This window comes from Ictidomys tridecemlineatus, chromosome 12 (genome assembly GCF_052094955.1).
Source record: "Ictidomys tridecemlineatus isolate mIctTri1 chromosome 12, mIctTri1.hap1, whole genome shotgun sequence".
NCBI classification, from domain to species: domain Eukaryota; kingdom Metazoa; phylum Chordata; class Mammalia; order Rodentia; family Sciuridae; genus Ictidomys; species Ictidomys tridecemlineatus.
This window is the reverse complement of record NC_135488.1, coordinates 72,400,433-72,422,524: the sequence shown is the minus strand read 5'-3', so window position 1 is coordinate 72,422,524 and position 22,092 is coordinate 72,400,433. Positions and strand designations below refer to the sequence as shown.

The 22,092-nt window shown below is 41.8% G+C and overlaps 1 long non-coding RNA gene across 1 annotated transcript; it reads right to left on the bottom strand.

Annotated features, from left to right (window-relative positions):
* Window positions 1-1,271: 1,271 nt before the first annotated feature.
* On the bottom strand, window positions 1,272-21,060 carry LOC120885043 (uncharacterized). Its single transcript, XR_005727527.2, has 3 exons — window positions 20,865-21,060; window positions 4,427-4,540; window positions 1,272-1,418 (listed from the first exon to the last, which is right to left on the bottom strand). It is a non-coding gene; the product is annotated as an uncharacterized LOC120885043 (long non-coding RNA).
* Window positions 21,061-22,092: the final 1,032 nt, after the last annotated feature.

Below are 22,092 nucleotides of genomic sequence, written 5' to 3'. Positions count from 1 at the left end.
GCAAATACTTTGTTTATTTCTCTGTCCATTCAGTCCTTAGTGAACTAATTAAAGCAGACATGGTGCCCTTTATAAAGTAGATACTCAATGCTGAGATACAGTAAGTTAATGATGTAGAATTTAGGAAAAGAAGCCCTGTCTAAATAGGACTTCAAGGAGACTGCTACCAATGTGGCAGTAACCAATAAGCTTTTGAATCTATTTTCCCCCCAAAGAGAGAGTACCTTGCTTTTTAAGTGAATATTCTTCACTTTTTATTTTATGATAAAATATACATAATAATATTCATTATTTTAATCATTTGTAAGTGCACAATTTAATGTCATTAACTACATTCACAAAGCTGTGTAGACATCACCACCACTTGTACCCAGAATGTTTTCATTATCCCCAACATAAACTCTATAAACTAAGCCATACTTCCTGTTTCAGTCAGTTTTTTCATTGCTGCAATCAAATGACCCAGCAAGAACAATTTTAGAGAAGGGTAAGTTTATTTGGCTCATGGTTTCAGAGGTCTCAGTCCACTGATGGCTGACTCCATTGCTCTGGGCCCAAGATGAGGCAGAACATCATGGCTGATGGGTATAAAGGGAGAAAATAGCTCAGGACTTTACAATCAGGATGGGGGTGGGGAAGTGGGAAGAGAGAGAGAGAGAGAGGGATTGCTCCACTTAGCAGGGACAAAATACATACCCCAAAGATACACCCCCAGTGACCCACTTCCTCCAGCCATATCCTACATGCCTATAGTTACTACCCATCCAATCCATTCAACTGGACTAATCCACCAATCAGGTTAAGGCTCTCATAATCCAATCAGTTCGCCTCTGAAATTTCTTGCATTGTCTGACATGATCTTTGGGGAGACAGCCTATATCTAAACCATAATACTTCCCTTCTTCCTCCTCCCCCAGCCCCTGCTAACCTTATTCTATTCTATTTTCTGTGTCTACAAACTTGCCCATTCTAGGTATTTCCTATAAGTGAATCATACAACATTTGGCCTTCTGTATGCCCTATTTTACTAAACATAAAAATTTCAAGGTCCATCTATGTTGTAGCATATATCAAAATTTGATTCCTTTCTACAGATGAACAGTATGCTATCGTGTGTGTATATGCCATATTTTGTTTATTCATCTGTTGATGAACACTGGGGACACTTTGGACACCTTTTAACTACTGTGAATAACACTGCTATGAGCATTTATGTACAAATATCTGTTTGAGAACCTACTTGCAATTCTTTTGGCAATGTACCTACCTGGCTGTAGACTTGTATCTTATAGCAGTACTGTTTAACTTTTTGATGAACTGCCAGACTGTTTTCATCAGTGGTTAAACCATTTTACATTTCTACCAGCAAGGAACAAGGGTCCTGGTTTCTCTAGATCCTCACCAAACTTGTTGTTTTCCTATTTAAAAAAATAATATCATTAGAGTCATTCTATAAGATCAAAATAGTAAGTAACTCACTGTGGTTTTGATTTGCATTTTCCTAGTGACTAATGATGCTAAAGATCTTTTCATGTGCTCATTGATCATTTGTATACCTTCTTTGAAAAATTGCCTATTCAAGTCTTTTGCCCATTTTTAAGTTGGGTTGTTTGTCTTCTTGTTGTTAAGAGTGTTTTCTTCTTTTAAAAAATGTCCAGGAAACACAAATACAGTTTAGAAATGACGTCTGGTTATCTCATGCTTGCTAAGAACCTGTGACCTAGTAAGGAAAGTTTCTATACTACTAAGCTCTCCAATACACACATCATTTTCTCTATTTTCTTTCCACTTATGCAGATGTGGGCATTTTCTAAGATCACAGGGGATTCCCACACTGAGACAGCTGGACCAGACCTTCTAGACAGTGGCCTATGGTACCAATCCATGTAGGGCATCATAACCTCACAGAATAATCTGAAAATATGTCAGTTAACTCAATGTGCATCAGGGATTGAACATAAATTGAAACAATATAAATTAGTCCTGCCTATGGGCTGGATTTTGTCCCCTCAAATTTAATAATTTAACTCCCAGCACCTCACAATGTGAACTTATTTGGATATAGGTTCTTCTGTTTTGAGGTAATCAAGTTACAGTGAGATCATTAGTGTGGGCCTTTATACAATGTACTAGTGTCCTTATCAAAAAGGGGAAATTGGGGCACAGACATGCACATAGAGAGGCGGCCTTGTGAAGAGGGAGGCGGAGATTGGGGTGATGCATTTGCAATAAATGAATGCCAGCGATCACCAAGCCAGGAGAGAGGTTGGAGCAGATGCACCCTGGCAGCCCTAAGAAAAAAACCAACCCTGCCACTCCCATGATGAGGACCTCTAGCCTCCTCTTGGAGACAGTAAATTTCTGTTGTTTCAGCCATCATTTTTTGGCACTCTGTTATGGCAGCCTTCACGGACTAACACATCCCTGTTCCTCCAGAAACACACAGGAGCCTGAGATGGAGATTTTAAGACAGCCTGGTAGGAAGCAGGAGTTATTCTGTGGCAAGGGGACATTGCAGCAATGATTACATAAACCCATACATGGAGTAAAGTCACATAGGACTGACACACATTCAGAAGAAGGCAGGCTTAAAAAACGATAAGAACTGATCCTAATAGATAAGTTACACTCATGTATGTCTAATATGTCACAATACACGCTACTGGCATGTATATCCAAAAAGAACAAATTTTAAAAATAATGCTATTACTAAATGCTATTAGAGAAAATGCATTGGAAATTTTTTTGTGTGTGGAATAATATAAATAACAAAGGACTTCTTTTCAGTTTTGACAAACCAATACATTTATGGAAATAAATTGCTAAAAAAAATTTTAATTTCTTGAACTTTGTTGAGCTAGTAAAATTTACAAATGTCTCTTGAAAAAAAATGATGAAAACTGAATAAGGTCAACTTCCAGTTTTGACACTGGGTACAATGTCAAATAGCTATAGAAGATGGTACCTCTGGGAGAAGGTGAATGAAAAGCATTCAGAACTCTTTTTCAAATTTTTTTTTTCTTTTCTTTTCTTTTTTGACTCTTTTTTTTTTGTAAGTTCTCATGAGTTTATAATTATATAAAAATAAAAGTATAAAAGTTTCCAAAAACTTAATAAACAGAGACTCTTCTCACCATAGCTGCCTTTTCTTTTTTTCTTATTATTTATTTATTTGTTTGTTTGTTTATTTATTTTGGTACTGAGGATTGAACCCATGGGGACTGATCCACATCCCCAGGCCGTTTTTGTATTTTATTTGGAGACAGGGTCTTGCTGAGTTGCTTAGGTCCTTGCTAAATTGCTGAGGCTGGCTTTGAACTCAGGATCCTCCTGCCTCAACCTCCCAAATTGCTGGGATTATAGGCCTGAGCCACCCGCCCAGCTCACAGCTGCCCTCTTAATAGAGTATTTCCTCAATGCTCACGCCCAAGTTGTACACCAACAGACAGACACTCTGAGAGATCAGCCAGCTATGATGACAGTCGGTGAAATTCTGAAACTGCATGAGGCAAGGCACAGGGCTACTGTCAGAAGCAAGTGGTGCATTTTACCTAAATTTTAATCACTCTAATATTACTCCTCTAGGCGGTGGCCAAGTTCACAAAATCACTACAAAAGAAAACTTAGGGGGGAAAAAAAGAACAGAAAGGTAGAGAACATTCTGCTGGATCTCTACTCTAACATGATGCTGTTTCTGCCAGGGAAAGTGAATTAATAAGAAGATGAGCTCATGACTACAATTTTTATTTCTAGAAAATCAGCATTTTCCATAGCCTATTAAACACAAGGTGAACATTTTTTTAAATATTAGTTTCAAAGGAAGTCAAATGATTGGAATGACTGGAAGGATTTCCTGACTCAAAACCCAGCTCTCTAGGTACTTAGAGACTTTCAAGGCAACACGTCTTAAATAAAACAGATTGGATGTGAGTGCAAAGGTACGTGAGGGTCAAATTGTAGAGACAACTCAATTCCTCTTGGTTCCGTCTTCCCACGGCTGCCTTGTTTTCTCCTTTTCCACCCCTCTATTTTCCTATTCAATGTGCCATGGAGGAAAACTTGCAAAGGGTCAATTCCACACAGCATGGTGCTGGTGGGGCTAAGAATCACCATCCACAGCAACTACAAGAAGTGGATACAAATTATAGGATGCTTTTCTCAAAGGGAGATACAGAAATAGAATATGTCACAACCATCCCAAGCACTCAGAGACTTGATCAGCATTTGAAGAGAGAGAAGCCACAACTCCTGGGGCTGTGACTTTGGCCAAAGGTAACCATTACCCTGGGACGATTAACTCCAGTGTCTTCCCTGAAAGCAAGCAGTTCCCTCTCTGCTTGTCAGGTGGAAAAACGAAATTCTTCCATTTCCAAAGAAGGCGATTGCTCAGAGTCCTTTTACCCAACAAGATGATTTTCCCTCTTACCTCCTGGGTCTGGAGATTGCACAGTCTGCCTCACGGGGTGGATGTTTCAGCGGGGAGAAATCTCTCACTTGCATGCTGGTTGCTTTCAGACGTGGTGCATTGTTTCCTAGGAGCCTTTAATAAAAACAGGTTCTCTGTGATTTCAGTGTAGATGGATCTATTTTTTTCCCTCTCCTGAATAAATGTATCATGAGTGGACTGCCCAAGAGCATAATGCTGTTTGGCTGCACTTTTTAACAAAGCTATACACTTTCTAACTTGTGGAGGAGTTGAAAACAGTGGTTAAAAGTAGTCATGCCATAAAGCAACAGTGGTAATATTTCAAAGGGCTTCATCAAACATGAGGGAGAGCCTATAAATTTGATTCCAGTCTTCATCCTTTTTATCTTTATCCCTATTCAGATGACCTATGCTACATGTTCTTACCAATTTACTAACAGAGCTCTCCTAGCTGAGACAGCAATCTTCCTTTTGGTTTGGCCCAGTATGCTTCCCATTGTGAGAGGGCGTCCTGATTTAGCCTGAATTCTAGCCCTTTCCTTGCTATAAATCAGCTGTGTGACCTTAGGTACATCACTTAACATCCCTGGGCTTTAATTCAACAAAGTTTCTTTTATTTTTTTAAATATTATTTTTAGTTGTAGATGGACACAATATCTTTGTTCTTTTATTTATTTTTATGTGGTGCTGAGGATCAAACCCAGTGCCTCACACGTGCGAGGCAAGCACTCTACCTCTGAGCCACAACCCCAGCCCTCAACAAAGGTTTATTATGCATCTATGTTGTGCTAAGCACCACTATAGCAAGCTAAGAGAAGATATCCATCTTAAAGAAGATTCAAATATAGTAGGAGAAAAATAAAAAAGAGAAAGGAAAACATCAAAAGGAAAGAAAAGGATACAGGGGTAAATTAAACTATAAAAGGGAGGCAGGATTGAGTTTCTTCCTGTTTTCATGTTAATACCATTAAAAGGAGGGCCCAAAGTAAACTCTGCTATCCCACATCCCAGGCCAGCCTCTCCCTCACGTTTCTAGAGACCTTTCTCTTTCTTTTCCCAAGAAGCAGTGAAGGCAGTTATAACTGGAAAATGAGGCAGAGGGAAAAGTGAGTGATATCAAGGAACTCCAGGGCTGTGCTAAGAAAACACATGCTTACCAAATTCTGGAAGACTTAGTATTATTATTTTTTGATTTTTAAAAGTCTTTATATCTTCTGATCACAAGAGCAACTTGTATTCATTTGAGGAGGAGAAGACAAGCAGTCAGAAAACATTCACGATCCCATGCATCTAAGCACCCACTCACTAACAACACCTGCATCCATCTACATTATTGTATTGCACGTAATTGTTCCAATTTACAAAAGTGGGATTGCACTATTTTTATTGTTCTGATACCTGTTTCCCTTCCTCTGTTTTTTCTTCTCATGTGTGGACTTTCCTAATTTAGTGTATTTTAATTACTCTCAATGACCAATCTTGTAGAGCAAACAAGAGTCTATTTCAAAGGATGACACGTACTGCTCTCACCCTCAGAGAAATGTATTCACAAAAGGAGAAAGGAAATTTAAAATGGAAGGCCTAGAGTGTATGTATTTGTTTTTAGTGTCAAAGATCCAAGAGTCCTGGGCCTTATTGCACATATTCTTATTCAACTTTAAGGGGCAGGAGGAAAAAAAAAGATTTATGAACTAAGGAGATGTTTAATGATTACCAAAAATGTATCTGTTTGCTTCTTAAGACTGATCTCTTCCACATGCCACAGAAAATCCCATCACACTGATAAATTGTATCCAACCTTTTGAATTAAGGTTATAAGGAAATTCATTCTCAACAGGCTCTGCGCTTTTACTGAATAAAAAAATACATAGTTCAGGTTTTTGGGTGGTAAAAATTCTATGAACGGCAAGAAACACTTCTAGTATAAAATTGTTTTCCAACTGACATGAAAATTCATCAGCTTACCTGCTTATCATGGGTGGCCATCAAGAAACATGGTCCATCCTTTAGAGAGAACTGACCATGGAGCATGTCGGCCATGGAGACATAAAGCGACCACATCGGATGCTCTCTTAAGGACACCATGATTCTTTTGGCTGGTGTGCCTTTAGGCACTGCCATTCATCTTCATGTCCCCTGACATTGCTGTCTCATTAGTTGGAAAGGCACGAGCACACTTTCTTTGTAGGCGGATCTTGGCCGGTGTCAAGACTGGTGGCAGCCTTTGTCACCAGTGTGGGGATGTTGGTGATACAAAAGGATGCAATTCAGAATGTCATCACACACACTGTAGTGAAGACAGCTCCAAGTTGGCCTGGTCTGTCTTGGGTCAACTGTATTCTCTGGGCTTCTCTAGTTTTACAGAAATGGAACCCTGTAGATTGGGCTCTCCTTCCTTCTGCTCTTTAGGGCTCCATTTAATCTTTCCTTCCATTTTCATTTTACAAGTATTCCTTCCCTGGAGTATTCAGCTTCACACCTGCTCTTCATGGCATCTTATGCCTCCATCTAAGGAAAACAGAACCATGAGCCACAGTGCTGTGGGCTGTGTTCTGAATGGACTCAGGCCTGGAACAGAAATGAGATAATCCTCAAGTCTCTGGGGACTCTGCCACTCCTTCCCAGTGGAACAAGTGCAAATGCCTCTGGCCAGGGCACCATCTGAGATGCATCAGCGCTGGTCTGGAAGTCAAAACGACTCAGGAGGTCATAACAACTTAAGCACAACAGTCCTTGCTTTTAATAGACATAAACAGAAAGCTTGGATTTGTGTCTCATTCCAGGCAACCAGCGCTGACTTGGCTGAGAATTGATTGCTGCCTTATGAAGTGTGATGCTAGGGGGAAGCACCATCTTGTCTCCCTTTATTCCACAACATTTTCTTGAGACATTTAGCAGGCAGCTCCATCTTTAACTAGTTATATCCTTGCCTTATAAGTGAACTGCTAAACATGATCCATTTTCCCATTTCCCAGATTCTCAGTACTTGTTCAGTAGAAGAAGGAAATGCAAGGTTTAATTACAGCAGAGGTAAGATGGGAACAGTGGTCAGTATGCCCATCTAATAGACAAGATTTCATTAAACATGCTTGGCAGGCAGCTACTAGCAGGTCTCAAGCCTCGTGATAGCCTTCATGATTTACATAGAGATGTGAGTAATAGGAAGGATACAATTGGGAATGTCATTCACACACCCTGTGTTTGTGCAATGCCATTTCTATTGCTTACCGTGATTGAAACTGCTGCCTTGTGTCATTAAGTGTGGATTTCAGAGGTGCTCAACAATAGACACGACCTTTACTCCATTCCCCTTTTGCCCTTTGTTCAACAAACATATCCTGAGCACCTACCATGTGCTAGGCACTGTTACACTTGGAAAAAGCACTGAAAGGGCAGATCCTTGTGCTCTGGAAAGGAGACATGCTATTGACCTCGAAAGCTGGGAATCCCAAGAAAGGAAAAAGAGGGAAAGAGAAGTTTTGGAAAGGAAACCCCTCTCTGCCTTTCACTTTTGAAACGAGCTGTCTAGCACCATGCCCGGTGTTGTGGGGTCCAGAGGTCATCCATTCCATCTGAATGACTAATCTCACTCACCTTTTTGAAACACCCTTTTCCATTGGTCAATTGAAGGACAGGCTTGAAGCTCTTTTTGTTTTTATTTTTCTGGTTATCTCGTTCTGTCTTTTATGCCATGACAGAAAAAGGATTAATAGCTAGGAAAACAGAGGACCTGACAACTCAATTCTGTCACCCAAGAGTACTTATTAAGCTGCCACCTGTACATAGCCCAGTGCTAGATGCTCTTGCTAATAACACGTGTGCGTCTCTTCTCCCTGCAGGACTTTGGCACACACCGAACTTAACAGAAAACTGCAACTCAAAAGCCCATGCTGAGGGTGGGATTAGGGTTTTGGATGAGACTTTTGAGTGTGATTCTTTGGGGGAAGCAGTGGGAAAAAGAGGCAGAGATGGGTCTAAGGTTAATTACATCCTGGGGAGCTTGCACTCTGAGAGACTTTGCAGGAAGGGGCTGGCTGGTGACCACATGAAGGTTAATGGCACTATTATATATTGGAAGAGTCTGTATTGTGTCAATAAAGAGATGGACTTCTTTTTAACAATGACATAATTGACCATAACCACTCCTCTGGTGTACTGAGACGAGGCAGTAAAAATGTGGGTCATTATTACAAGACACGTACACTCACGTACACTCACACAAACACGCAGACAAACCCTGAGACTCACTCCACTGTCTTTGGCCCCTCCAATGACCATGACAACAGTTAAAATTTGGAGAACTTTATTGTTTTTGGTTATTGGGTGAAAACCCCATTTGAAGTTTCTAAAATGCTAAAGCTTAGCATGAAGAAGTCAATGTAATAGTTTCTGAACTGGACCCTTTGGGATGGGCCCATAGGCCATACATGAAAAATCACACTGTCCGGCATATGAAGCACATGCTTTATGAAGATCTGCTAAATGGACTCAATTCAAATCTAAACAGTGAGCAAGTTGACTTCCCATCACCCCCTGGGCAGGATGAGAGCAGAAACAGGAAACTGACTATAATTTGGAAGCTTAGTTTTCTTTCCTTTAAAATGGGGCTATTGCCTCCATTTTCAGAATCATGTGGGACAACAACTGAAAATATGTTTCAATTGTTAAAAGGATCATAGAAGGCTGGGGAATGTAGCTCAGTAGTAGAGTACTCGCCTAACATGCATAAGGTCCTGGGTTCAAGTCCTCATTATTAAAAAAAAAAAAGAAAAAAGAGGATTATAGATGTAAAAAATCATTTTTATTGACAGAGTAGAAATCTTTTTAAATGTTTCAACTTAGTAAAGGTAAGAGTGGAATGTTTTTAAAAGATATGTCCTTAATATGAAGATAAACATATATATCTTAATTATATATATATATATATTTGAGAGGCAAGTGGCATCTCTCCCAATAATTTAAATGAGGTTTAAGGAAAACAGGAGCAGGAAAATTCTTGGGGTCACCAGGACCAGGAGGTCTCCCCAAGCACCCTCTTGATTCTATGACCTCTAATTTTAGTCCTTTTATTTCTAATGCATCTTTAAAATAACCCAGTGAAAACAAGAGTCACTTCTTTAAGTCACTGAGGTTCTTGGGGGGGATTTTAGGGATCACATGGGAGCAAAAGGAGAAATATTCTCTTTCCTTCTGTTTATTCTCCCAGGCTCCTGTTATCCATCGTGGAGAAGAGCTATGAGTTCAACAATGCCCACCCTATACCGTCCACCCGAAATCAGTTACCACAGACTCCCAAGCTCTCCAGCCACAATTATGCAAGAATAATATCTCCAGAGTGTCAGTGGATAACATAAGTTCCACCGAGCACAAACTTGGAAGGCAAGTCACCCAGGTGTTTACCTGATGAATGAAGAACAGGGAGAAGGCAGTGGCATTTCAAATATATCTAGCACTTTCCCATTAAGCCACAAAACTTACAGTTATTAATCATCAAAATAAATGCGCCCTGCCCTTAGGTGTGTGCAGCCTTACACGAGAGAAACCACCAGTACAGTGCTTTCTTTCATCAAATTATCGAAGATGAAATGAATTTTGAAACAATGTCCCCGGTGAATTAGACATTCAGCTACTTAACAAGAGACTTTGCTGGGATCCTCATTTATTATTTTCAGAAGTCAGTTCCTGCCAATAATTCAGCACTGTCCTATTCACATCTCCATTACTTCACAGGCAGGAGATGTTGTGGCTAATGGCCAGTCCCTATTGTATCTTGAGCTTGGCGTTGGAAATGGTTTTGAGAGCTTCCCACCGAGCCAGGAGTCAAGTTAGAGATCTCCTGGGCAGAAAAGGGTGGGCATTCCATTATTCTGCAATATAGCAGAGTAAAATAAGTAGGATTTCATTTAGGCTGTGTTTCTTTTTTTAGATTAGGTTAAATGGCCAAGATGCTAAAAGCTGCATATCTTGTACAAATCGAGTGCCTCTGTCTGCTGGTCCTGACCATTCTGGCTGTAAGTCATATTCTGAAAAGCTTTTGATAAGCGTCTTAAGTGTAGAGACATCTCATGTGTCTTGCTAAGAACAGGCACATTTTCATATCGAAAAGGTACTGTACCTTTTTTAAGTGTCTTTCTTCCTTCAGGGCTACTTTAAAGGCAAGACTGAGAGTTTTAAACTAGACTGTAAATTTGAGTGTTAAACGTTAGTCCCCATTTAGGGGAAAATATTTCAAAGTGTACCCCCTAGAAAGAGAGCTGTTTAGAAAGGGGGTTCTTGAAACAGTGAAAACTCATTGCATGGTTTTTGAAAAGGAAAGAAAAGTCACAAAAGTAGAAAAAGAAAAAAGCTCTTTTCCGTCTACCTATCTGTGGCCTAGCCTGGCCTGGCCCTGGTGGATGGATGGCCTTCCTCCCTGCTCAGGGCTGCAGGCAAGGTCCTTCTGGCAACAGAAAATCCTCTTCCACCCACTGGCTGATGCTCAAAATTCTACTATTAGGACCTAATCCCTTTAGTTTCAGCTTTGATCCCTGTTAAAATGCAAATACCTCTGGGTGGGGTAATACTTATACTGTTATCAGCCCTTCACAGTCCAGGAGGAGGAAGGAGCTGGGCAGATTTCACCAGGGCCAGGAGGGCAGATCTGCAGGCCCAAGGGTCATGGAGGGTGAAGGGCCACACTGGAGGAGGACCCACGGGCTAGAAAACAAACCCCTCTCCCAAAGTCCATATGAAATCAGGAGTTGTACGTTGACCTAATGGGACAGCATAAATTTATGTAGAAATCTGTCCACCAAAGAACTTGAAAAAAGCATTCACCGACAATGGAATAAGCTACCATTTTATTGCAAGATCCTTCAAATGTGGGGGTCCATTCTGCAATAAAATATAATGGCTAATCCTCAGGGTTCAGCCTTTCTGTTCTAACTTTAACTAAGGAAAAAAGTTTAGCCTTGTTAAAGCTATTATCTGTTCCTAAATTGCATAGTATATAAAATGTAAATGTGATCACACCACTCTTAAATTATTATAACAATACGCCATTCTGTTTTCTTCCCCTTGACATTTACAAAATTCATTTGGAAGAGTGGGATCTACCTCACAGAGATTAGTGATAAATCATGTATTTTTAATGAATATCAATAGGAGAAACCCCATGACATAGCCCACCATCTAATTTGATTAAACTGTGCTTAAGGCAACACTACCTCTCTGGCTAGGGAATAGCTCCATAATGACTTTGTGAGCATTATTGCAGGCTGTTTTAATGATTTAATGAACTGCCTCTATATTTAGTTCAATAGCCTTAAAATGATTAGTGTTTAAGAAAAATTAGCTCACTTTGATTTGATTCTATTTGATGGTAAGTTTAAATAACCTAACCCTTCAAAACACAGTGGAAAAAAAAATCCTAGAATCCCAGCCAGCTAACTGCTAGAAAACATTATGACCATCATTAATAACCGTTCATTTATGTTTAGCTACAGTATCCAGCCTGACATACTCATCTGAGGAGTCGGGCTGTAGGAACAGGGGCTAATGCTGCCGTTCATCTTCCCTTCCCATGACTGGAAAGGGGACAGGGGTGAGAAGCAAGAATGAGTCTTCAATCTCAGATATTGGGCTATAAGGAATTTTCTCTAGTTCACGTCCAGAGTGGGCATCAGTCTACGCTTGGGAGAAGTTCTAGGTTTCTAGAGGAGGAGGTGGGGAAATTGGTGTGAGGTTTTGAGCCCAGCCCTGCTGTGCTGCAGGCAGTCAGCATGTTTGGGGTTGAGCGCTATGGTCAGGAAGCTCCCTGGGATACCCTGATGAGAGTCAGGGAGGAATTCTGCAAGAAGGACTGAGGCAGATGGCATTTTTTAACAAGGGTAAGTGATCTGAGACTTGGTGTGGCACAGCGGGGACCAGAGTCAGATCCTTCCTCCAAAACAAAGAGGGTCACAGCACACAAACAGAAGTCTGTTCTGTCTGGAATAATTGCAATACTGGGGAAGTGAGTACTCACTTCATCTGGAAACGTCTAGGCCAACCATCTTCTGACTATGCAGAGCACAATGTTAAGAAACCATCCTCAAAGGAAAGCCACAAGTGGGGAAGTCCATTTAACTTTGAACTTTGGAATAGTAACATCACACTGAAGCACTTACCACATGCCAGGCACAGTTAACTCCTCACAGAAACCCTGAGCGGTAGACATGATGATTATCCCCCTCTTCGGCAAAGAAGCCAGAGTTCAGAAAGACCAAGCAGCTTGCCTGCAGCCACACAACTGAGCAGGGACAGCCAGAGGGGAACACACTCGAATCAGGGTCTGTTTGAGTTCCCGTTCCTGTTGCTCAGTCACCTTGCCTTTTCCTTCCCTACCTGTGCCATGTGAAGTGCAGCGTGTATTCTGAGTTAGTTCAAGAGAATGGATGTCAGTGGAAAGTTGGTAAGAAGCCAGCGATTCACCAAGTGAGGCAGCTGGCCCTAGCCTTCATTACTCAGAGCTGTCGCTGTGGAGTCCCGGGCCTTGGGGGCAAGAATGCAATCCACTAACCATCACTGCTCCTTGTCTTTAGAAAGGGAGGGGACATATTTCTAAATGAACCCATTGTCATCTGATGACAAAGCCCTGTATTTCTTGGCGTGTATCTTATACTCTTAAGATGCTCCTCCTCTTTTCTGTCTCTCTGATAATGTCCACCCTTCATCCACTCCCCCACCTGCCCCTTCCCCCACTCAGATATGTGCACACATGAATACAGTATGCACACAGGTCCGTGACACTGTTTGATTCCCTGTCTTGGACACTTACGGAGCCCCATATGGAGCAGATATGTGCTGACACAGGAAACGTGGATGGGAATGACGTAGGATCTCTGCCCATAACTCTTACTTGAGGGAGCACAGTCTCTTGGGGAGAAGGAAGGGGTTCAGATAGTCATGCATGCCATGACATGGCCATAAACCCCTCATCCCTGGGACATCATCCCAGACAACCCAATGCTGTTTTAGAGTCTGCTTTGCCAAAGTGTCAACCTCCCTCCTGTACCACCATCCCCAGAGCCTCAGCCATCTCTTTCCCACACTCACTCTGGACCTTTATCTTCCTTCCCCATCACCACACCAAAAGACAAAGAAACCAGCCAGCAAACCCAAATCCTTGACTCATATGCTCCAGGCCAGTTGTTCTCAGGCTCCTTTTGGACTTAGCTGTAATAACCAGGAATACCATACACCTTTCCCCTCCCTCTGTCTCACGTTGTTGAATAGAATCAGGCCTTTTGTGCAGAACATTTCTTTTTTCTTTTCTTTTTTTTTAAATATATGACAGCAAAATGCATTACAATCCTTATTACATAGATAGAGCACAATTTTTCATATCTCTGATTGTATTCTTGATGGCAGAATGGCATATACTTGTATATGGCAGGAGTAAAGTAAGCTATGTGAGAACTAGCAAGTAGACCAGCACAAACCACCTGAAAATGTTAGCCCCACTCAGCAACAGCCATTGTCACCAATAATCTTATGTTTTAAAGAAAAACATAAAATTCTGTTTTTTTTAAAAAGGTTTAAAGTTGCTCCCCCTTAAAAAACAAACTGTGCATGCTAAACAGATAGGCTGCCACTGCCAGTGTGTAAACCTCTGTCACCCGACAGACCCAGCCATGGGACCAACAAATTAAGCAAGAGTTTCCAGTGCCAGGGCCACAGCTTTATGTGGGAGGGATGCTTTCCCTACATAGGTGGCACTCTGGTCACTAAAATAGGCATATAGCAATAAATAAATAAATAATAAGTACATAGCATCCAGTGAGGTTGGCATGTGCTCTTGGAGAGAGCCTAAAGACTCTAGCTGTTCCTGCTAATAACTTTTCCTGTAACACACTCAAATTTCTAATTCTTGATGAAATAAGAAAAAAGAAAAAGAAATATTAAAAAAAAAGCTCCCGGCTGTGCATATGCAATATCCAATCGGAATTAATAATTACTTGACCTACATTTCGATCTTCTGCCTCTGTTTCTGAGTGCCATGTTCTTGAACCAGCTGCTGCTGACAGAGAATTCTGACCCCACTTGTTATTTGCTTCTGCTCTGCCTCTGAGAGCTTCCTATAATCACAATTCCAGTTGTTTTAACAGAAAATATGAAGTTTCATGCAGAAGACAAGCCTTGAAATATAGAAAGCTTTATGGGAAAGTGGCAGACGGTAATTTTTCTTAGGGTGAGGAATCCCATAAATTTCCCACTTTAAATTCCATCCTTTCCCGGCAAGTGGAAAAACCTACCCCGAAAACTGGGGTAAAGAGATGGATCAGCAGTTTTGGACCCAAAGGGAAAATCTCAACAGGTTTCCTGTATGTGCAAAGCCACTTGAAATTGAGTATGTGTCAACACAGATTTAATTAACTCCCAGCCAAGACCTATTGGAAATGATCCCAGAAAGTTGGGACAAAGGAGAAGGTGTTAATTTCTCAGCAGGAGAGAAAGTGCCTTTTAACTGCATTGGATTATGGCTTAAGGCCTGGTGATAGAGCCAGCCGGAGCAGTTTCAGATGATCCTTTTCAGGTGGGCTGAAAACAGGTGGCAATAAAAATCAACAAGTCAGTTCCTGCAGTAAGGCCAGAAGATGCAGGACAGGGTCCAACAAAGTACCACAAGCATCTTCCAAGTATCCAGTGCACAGGTCGTCCCAGAATCCCTGATCCAGAAGAAACAACAATGAGATGTCCTCACCTCTTAAAATCCATACTTCCCTATAAAAGTTAAACCAGTTAAAAAAAAAAATAGAATCACACATGGATGTGATTGCCCTTCTGTGGGGAGAAAGCCCAGGTTCTCTGGGAACAATGGGGAACCTCAAACCCCAATCGATAATGGCAGCCCCCAAATCAGTAACTTCCTTTGCACCCTCAGAAAGACACACAGATCCACAAAGATCAAATGAACCGCACATCAGTCACAGCATCTGGCATAAAGAGGATGAATACTACAATTTTCAAATCGCCTCTGATAGATACATCCATAGATAAAAGCAAGCACCAATTGAGGCAATTTAAATAATCAGAGAATAATCCTGAGGAAGCAGATTTGGATGTGATTGTAATTTAGTAATAAACCAAATCAAATACATGGTATCTCATTAGGAGAAAACCTGGAACACAGAAGGAGAAGTCAGAGGAGTGGAAAGTTGACCCTATTTAGTCATTGGTGTTCAAGTGGGGGAAGCACTTAATCCAGAGATTGCAAACCTTCTGTTCTCTGGAGAAGTGGGCTCTGTTGTGGGGCAAGATGACTCACGAAGCCCATGGTGATTGAATACTCTTCTTAACATCCTGGGGAAAAAAATCCTTGGCACTAGGGCTGTGATACTGGGGAAATAAGACAAGAGAGAAGAGGTTGTATTAAGGTCAAGTTCAGACTGTCTTCCCAGAGGTGTCCCAATGTTATCTCAGGGTTGTGCCCTTGCAAATCAAGACTAGAACATCCAACTATGGCAGAGCTGGATCTGGATCTGGGTTTTGTGGGGCCTGAAGTTTGTAACATTGAAGAAAAAGAACACAACAACAAATACAAAGTCCCCTCAGGCCCCTGGTCCCTATAGATCTTTACCATCATTTAAACCCACTCTGGTCTGTCATTCTAATACCATTAGCCCCAGGCCCTATTCAGAAACCCATTTGCTGACCTGCTTCCAAAGCCATGGAAAGCAAGAGCTTTCCCCATGACCTGATTTCTAAAAAGGACCTATATGCGTTAGAATTAAGTTCAGCTGCTAGTGGTGACAATAATAGCAACATCAAAACATGGCAAGGAGCCAGTTCTGTTGTACCGTGGTGCTTACTAGATGCTTCTTGAGAGAGGCTATTGTGTGCAGTTTAAAGTACAAACACTCCAGCACTAACTGTGCCCTTGGGGACTGGACTTCTCTTCCTCTCGTATCCCCATCCACACAATGAGGACAATAATAGTACCTATCTGATGAAAATGTTGTACGGATTAAATTAATAGCTAGAAAGTGCTTAGGACATACTTGGCTTTTAACGGATGGTACCATATTCTAAATGAATGTGAGTCAAGTCAGTTATAAAAGAAACAAGGGCTGAATTGGGGACACCAGTCTTGAGTTATTATTCCCCTTCTCCACAGGTGACAAAATGACCTGTGTGTCTTCTCCCTGGCCTTTGACATGTGCCTGGATCCTTGGAAGAGTTCTCCAAAGCCAGACTCCATATGCCCTTGCAATTATGCTCATAACAGGAGGATCAAAGTCATTTTGGTCTGTCTGGAGACAAATCCAAAAGTCCATAAAAACTAAACTTCATCTTTCAAAAAGTGTCCATTGGCAAGGGACGTGTGTTTACCCAGACTCCAAGTGTGATGGAGGCACAGTGTGTGTTGCACAGTCGGCAGCAAGCAGCTTTCTGGGGGCTGAGGAATGTTCAAGAACTTGGCAAATTTGTTATTTTTAAACCAATGAAAAAAAAAATTCCCTCCCCAGGTTCTACTACCCAAAATCCCATGGAGATGGCACAGCCACGGGATCACAGTCGGGGAAGCCAAGGATGGGAGAAACAGGGCCCCTTACCATGAATGAGACAAATAACCCCTTCCTGAGATCATGGTGAGATCCCACAATATGTTTGATTCAATGAAGAGTTTACCCTCTAAGCCCAGCTCAGTGGTGCATGCCTGTAATCCCAGCACTTAGGAGACTGAGGCAGGAAGATCACAAGTTCAAAGCCAGCCTCATATCAAATTTAGTGAGGCCCTAAGCAACTTGATGAGATCCTGTCTCAAAATAAAAAAAAAAATAAAAAGGGCTGGGGATAAGGCTTTGTGGTTAAGTGCCCCTGGGTTCAATGCCTGATTCCAAAAAAGGAAGAAAAAGAAAAAAAGAAAGAATTCACCCTCTAGAGTACCACCCTCTGTTTTTTACTTTAAAAAATTAAGCAACAGGGACTCATTTAAAGTGAATGTGCCTTTCTGATTCCTCTATCACCCCATCCTGTCACTTGTCCCACGTTCAGGCCTCCGTGGATAGTAGAGTGGGAAGGCTCCTTAATAGCCATGTCAAACTCTGAGCGTTTCTCCTTTCCTTCCCTCTGTCCCTGGAGCTGAACCCCAGAGTCCTGCTCATATTCATCTACCCAAAGAGCAGGGGGAAGCTGAGTCTGGAAGTGCTGGATCTTAGCAGAATCTTAGATCTCACCTAGAACCATCAATTGGACCTAATGATAAGGAGGCTACATGCAGAGAAACTTAGACAAGATGAGGTAGGTAATACTCTTCAGATCAGGAATTTAATTTAGACCTCAAGACTTTCACGTATGCATGCATTCTTCAACTAGGGTATTCGACAAATATTTCTAAGTATCCATGATGTGCCAAAACTAGATTGGTGAGTCAGACAGGGCCTTATCCCCACAGGGCTTTCATTCTCTCAGGGGACATAGGCAGCCAAGGGACCATTTCCTCATAGGCCTTTAGCCCTGATCTCCTTCCCCTACACTTCAAGCTGCTATTGGGACACAGAATCTGACTCTTCACATCTGAGATGGTGCATCTGCAGTTGTAGTGCATGTCATTTGTAAGAATGACAGGAAGAGCACCATTTTAATCTACCTGATCCACAATAACAAAGCAATCATGAAAATTCACACACTAGAGCAACATCTTTCCACATAGAGGCAGTGTACGTCAAGAAGGAGCATGGATTTAGGAATCAAAAAGACCCATATTTGAAACTCTGATCTCCTATTGGTACTTAATAGTCATGTGATGCTATGGAAGAGACTTTACCTCTCTGGGCCTCGGTTTTCTCATCTACAAAAAGGAGGGGATAATGCTGTCTCTTAGGGTTACTAAGGGATTACATAAGGTGATGGACTGACGGATACAACACACCCCATGCACTCAGCCACAATGCTCAAAACCCATCAGCAATGCCACCCCATTTTCTCTAGTGGGCGCTGGCAGTTCCATTGTGGCATCTTAGAGGGACTCATGCATCTGAAAGACCTAGTGAAAGGAGGGAGTGAACTGATCACCAACAAAACTTCCAACCAGTTTCCCTTTCATTTCTTGGGTTTGGGTTTTGTTTTTGTTTTTGTTTTTCTATTAAAAGCTAATTTCTTTGCACACTTATTGGTAAGTATTACAGTCTGCCCCCTCGTGGTCATGGCACACAATGCCAATTTATGCTAATAACAGTCCAACCCCCCTCAAACCCTTTCCCCCATCTGTGTTTGATTAACCTTCAGTGATGCCTCTTGGCCTAGCTGCAACAGATTTTTATCTCAACCAAAAAAAAAAAAAAAAAGTTAAACAGAACAACTGTGACTGAAATTAATAAGATTGATTGTTTAACAGAGAGGTTTATCTTTGCTAGACATTGAAATCACACACACACACACACACACACACACACACATACACACAGAGTCAATGCCTGGGCCCCACCCTAGGCCAGTTGAATCTGAGCCTCTGGGGAGTAGGTCTGAGCATGAAGAGTTTTGCCAGCTTCCCAGGCAGTTCTGATGAGTAGCCGGGATTCAGAATCAGAGCTTTCAAAACTCTACTCAAACTTGACAAATGAAGACACTGACCATCCCTCGGAGGCAGCCTCTGGGGAGATTCTGCTTTCTACAGAGAGAATGTCCTTGCTCAAAATGGCTCTGGTTTCCTCTTGAGGAGTTGCTTTCAGATCACAAGGCATATACTTTGGAACACTCGATACTGGCAAAGTGTTGTCTTTTGACACCGGATTTGAATTTGGACAAAAATCCTTAAGCCATTTCCCAAAGCCAGCTAGCTGAATTTGCTGGGCCATTTTGCCGGATAAGCTGGGTAAGACCATTTTTGGTCAAAAACAACATATGGCCAGAGGGCTGGATTTGTCTCCTGCACCTCATAATTGACACAAAAGGCAATTCCAAAAGAGGGCCACAAACATTTTTATTAGTAACAGCTGTATTGGAGTCCGTGTGCTGCTCCCCAAAGCACAGTCTTTAAGAGACAATGTTCGTCTGGACTTGCAAGGGCTGGTGGGACTATTAAAAACCTGCCTCATTACTTAAGGGTCAAACTCACATTTAGAAGCGAAAGGGGGAAAACTGGTGGGAAGGGTCAGAACCAGGCAACCCCCAGGTTTTATGGCAACTCTCTGTTCATCATCCTCCACCATCAGAATCCAATTTGCTGCATCTAAGAGGGATCCCACACCAGGCTGGGAGAGCCACGGCCAGGAGCCCAGGAGTGCCGGGGGTCCCTCCCCAGACTTTCCCTTCTCAGGAAACTTTGTGACTAGGTGAGATGATTAAATATCACATTGTGATTTTTGTTTGCCCTCTAAACCCTTGGAATGAAATTCTCTCACATTATATCAGATAAATCCTACCTGGTGAAAACACCAGACACTGTTAAGCCCACAGAGTCAATCGTAAATCAATTGGACTTTATTTCCAACTCCAACATTTTGCAGTTATTTTCTTTCCCAGATGAGATTTTATTCCTCTCTCGTTCCTCCTCAAGTTAATGTGAACATTAACCATTGTGCTCCCCTGTCTGGGGTCTCCTGTCTCTAGAATGGCATTTCCCAATGTGTATGTTGCAAGGAACACTGGCTTCACAGTGCCCATTTGTTCATTCACTTACTCAATAATTATTTGTTGAGCACCTAATATGTCCCAGCCAGCAGTGGATCCAGGGCCCCGGAAGGAAACGTGTGTAAATGGAGGGGTCCAAAGCTAAAGCTCTGTTACAGCTCAGCACTTTCTCCTCTAGTTCCAGGCACTGTTCTTGGCTGTGGGACCATAATTATGAATAAAACAGATGAAAACTTTCCCTGCAAAGCTGGCACTCTGAAGAGATAGAAATAGAAACTGAAGATCCATAGAAGTTGGGGGAGGGGAACTCCAGGGTCATCTATTTGGGAACTAAGGAACCAAACAAAATTAAGCAGGATTCTTCATTCCAGGACTTCTCAAAGCCGTTACAATGCTGAACGTTTCTAATAGGAGACTCGTGCTGCACCCTTCCCCAGATTCATTAGTCATAGTATTCTTCTTCAGTGAGGCATCCTTGTGGACCGAATTCTATGAAATCTACTTTGGGAAACCCTGCTCTATGATGTTGGATTGCTCAGCATGGGGACAACATCTGTCTGTCATCAGCCATAAAACTGGGTCCCCTTCTTGTTGGGGGAAAAGTGTTTGCTTCCTGCACTAAAGAAATCACTTAAATCATTTCTCATTATTGTTGTGCTCTAACTCCTCTTCGGCTGTTTTAGGCATTCTGCACACTTATCTCATCTCCTCTAACATTTCAGACTATAAATCTCAAAATATATGTTTCAAAAGCCTTCCAATCAGGCCTTGGGTTCCTCTTAAAGAAACAAGAATTCACCTTATGAAGGATTCCCAAATTTAGAAATGCAAAATACCAGCATACCTTGTGGCTTCAAAATCATCCGTTATTCTCAGGAATCACAGAGAAGTCGGCATTTGGGGTCCTAAATCTGCCTTCACACCTCCCTTTAACCCCTCCACCGGGGTGAGAAGCTCTAGCATGGAGCCTTGCTTTCCAGGGGTAAGAATTATATTTGTCTCGGGTGCTGGCTCCAGAGACATCTGTGATGGCAGCCCATCCAGCCCTGTTCTCGGGAGCTAACTTTAGCAGCAGATTCTGCATCTGCTGGCAGAGTTTGACACAGCATATGTTTTCCAAAGCAGCCCTTCCCAATAGCTGACTCCCTTCTCGTGTGAGGACATTTAATATATCCTGAGAACTAATCATCTCCCCCCTCTTCCCAAACGTTTAAGCTATTTTTAATTTCATCCAACTTAACAAGCAATCCTGTCTGGAGCCCATCTTTTGATTTCAAAATAAATTAAAAAAAAAGATTTTTCTATAACTCATAATAGATTTCACCTCTGGGCAGGCCAGCACATTTATCCACACCTTTCTCTCCTATGTTCCCTGACACTCCTATTACCCTTTAACTTCTTGAAGGGATTAAATAGAAGTGAACCACCATTGTAGTGGTCTTAAAATACATCCACAATGTCTTTGACACTTCTCCCTTCAAAAAGTGGAGCTTAATTCCCTTCCCCTTACATGTGGGATGGACTTAGTGTTAAGCTTCTAACAAAGAGAATATAGCAAAGTGATGTGTTAGACTTCTGAGTCTTGGTTATAAAAGGATCACTCATTCTGGGGAAAGCCAGCTGCCATGTCATAAAGGCACATGGGAAGGAATTGAGGCTTCCTGCCAACAGCCAGCAAGGCACTGAGGACTGGGCCTATAGCCATGTCGTGTGCCATCTTGAAAAGCAGATCTTGAGTTCCAGTCAAGCCTTCAGATGACACCTTCACTTTGACCTCATGAAAGTTTCTGAGACAGAACCACCCATATAAGCTGCTCCTGAATTCCTGCCCTACTATGTGAGATAATAAATATTTATATGGGTTTAAGCCTTTAAGGGTTGAGGTGATTTGTTATGCAGCAATACATAACTAATACAACGATCCTATGGGACCTCATCTGATGGCCCAGCTGCACTCCCTGAAGTGTCTGTCTCTTCTGTCTGCAACAGTTGGACTCGACTGGCCAGGAGTGTAATTTGCTAGAGTCATGGGACTTTACCCTGTGGTGCAAATTAAGTTCTATTTTTATAGA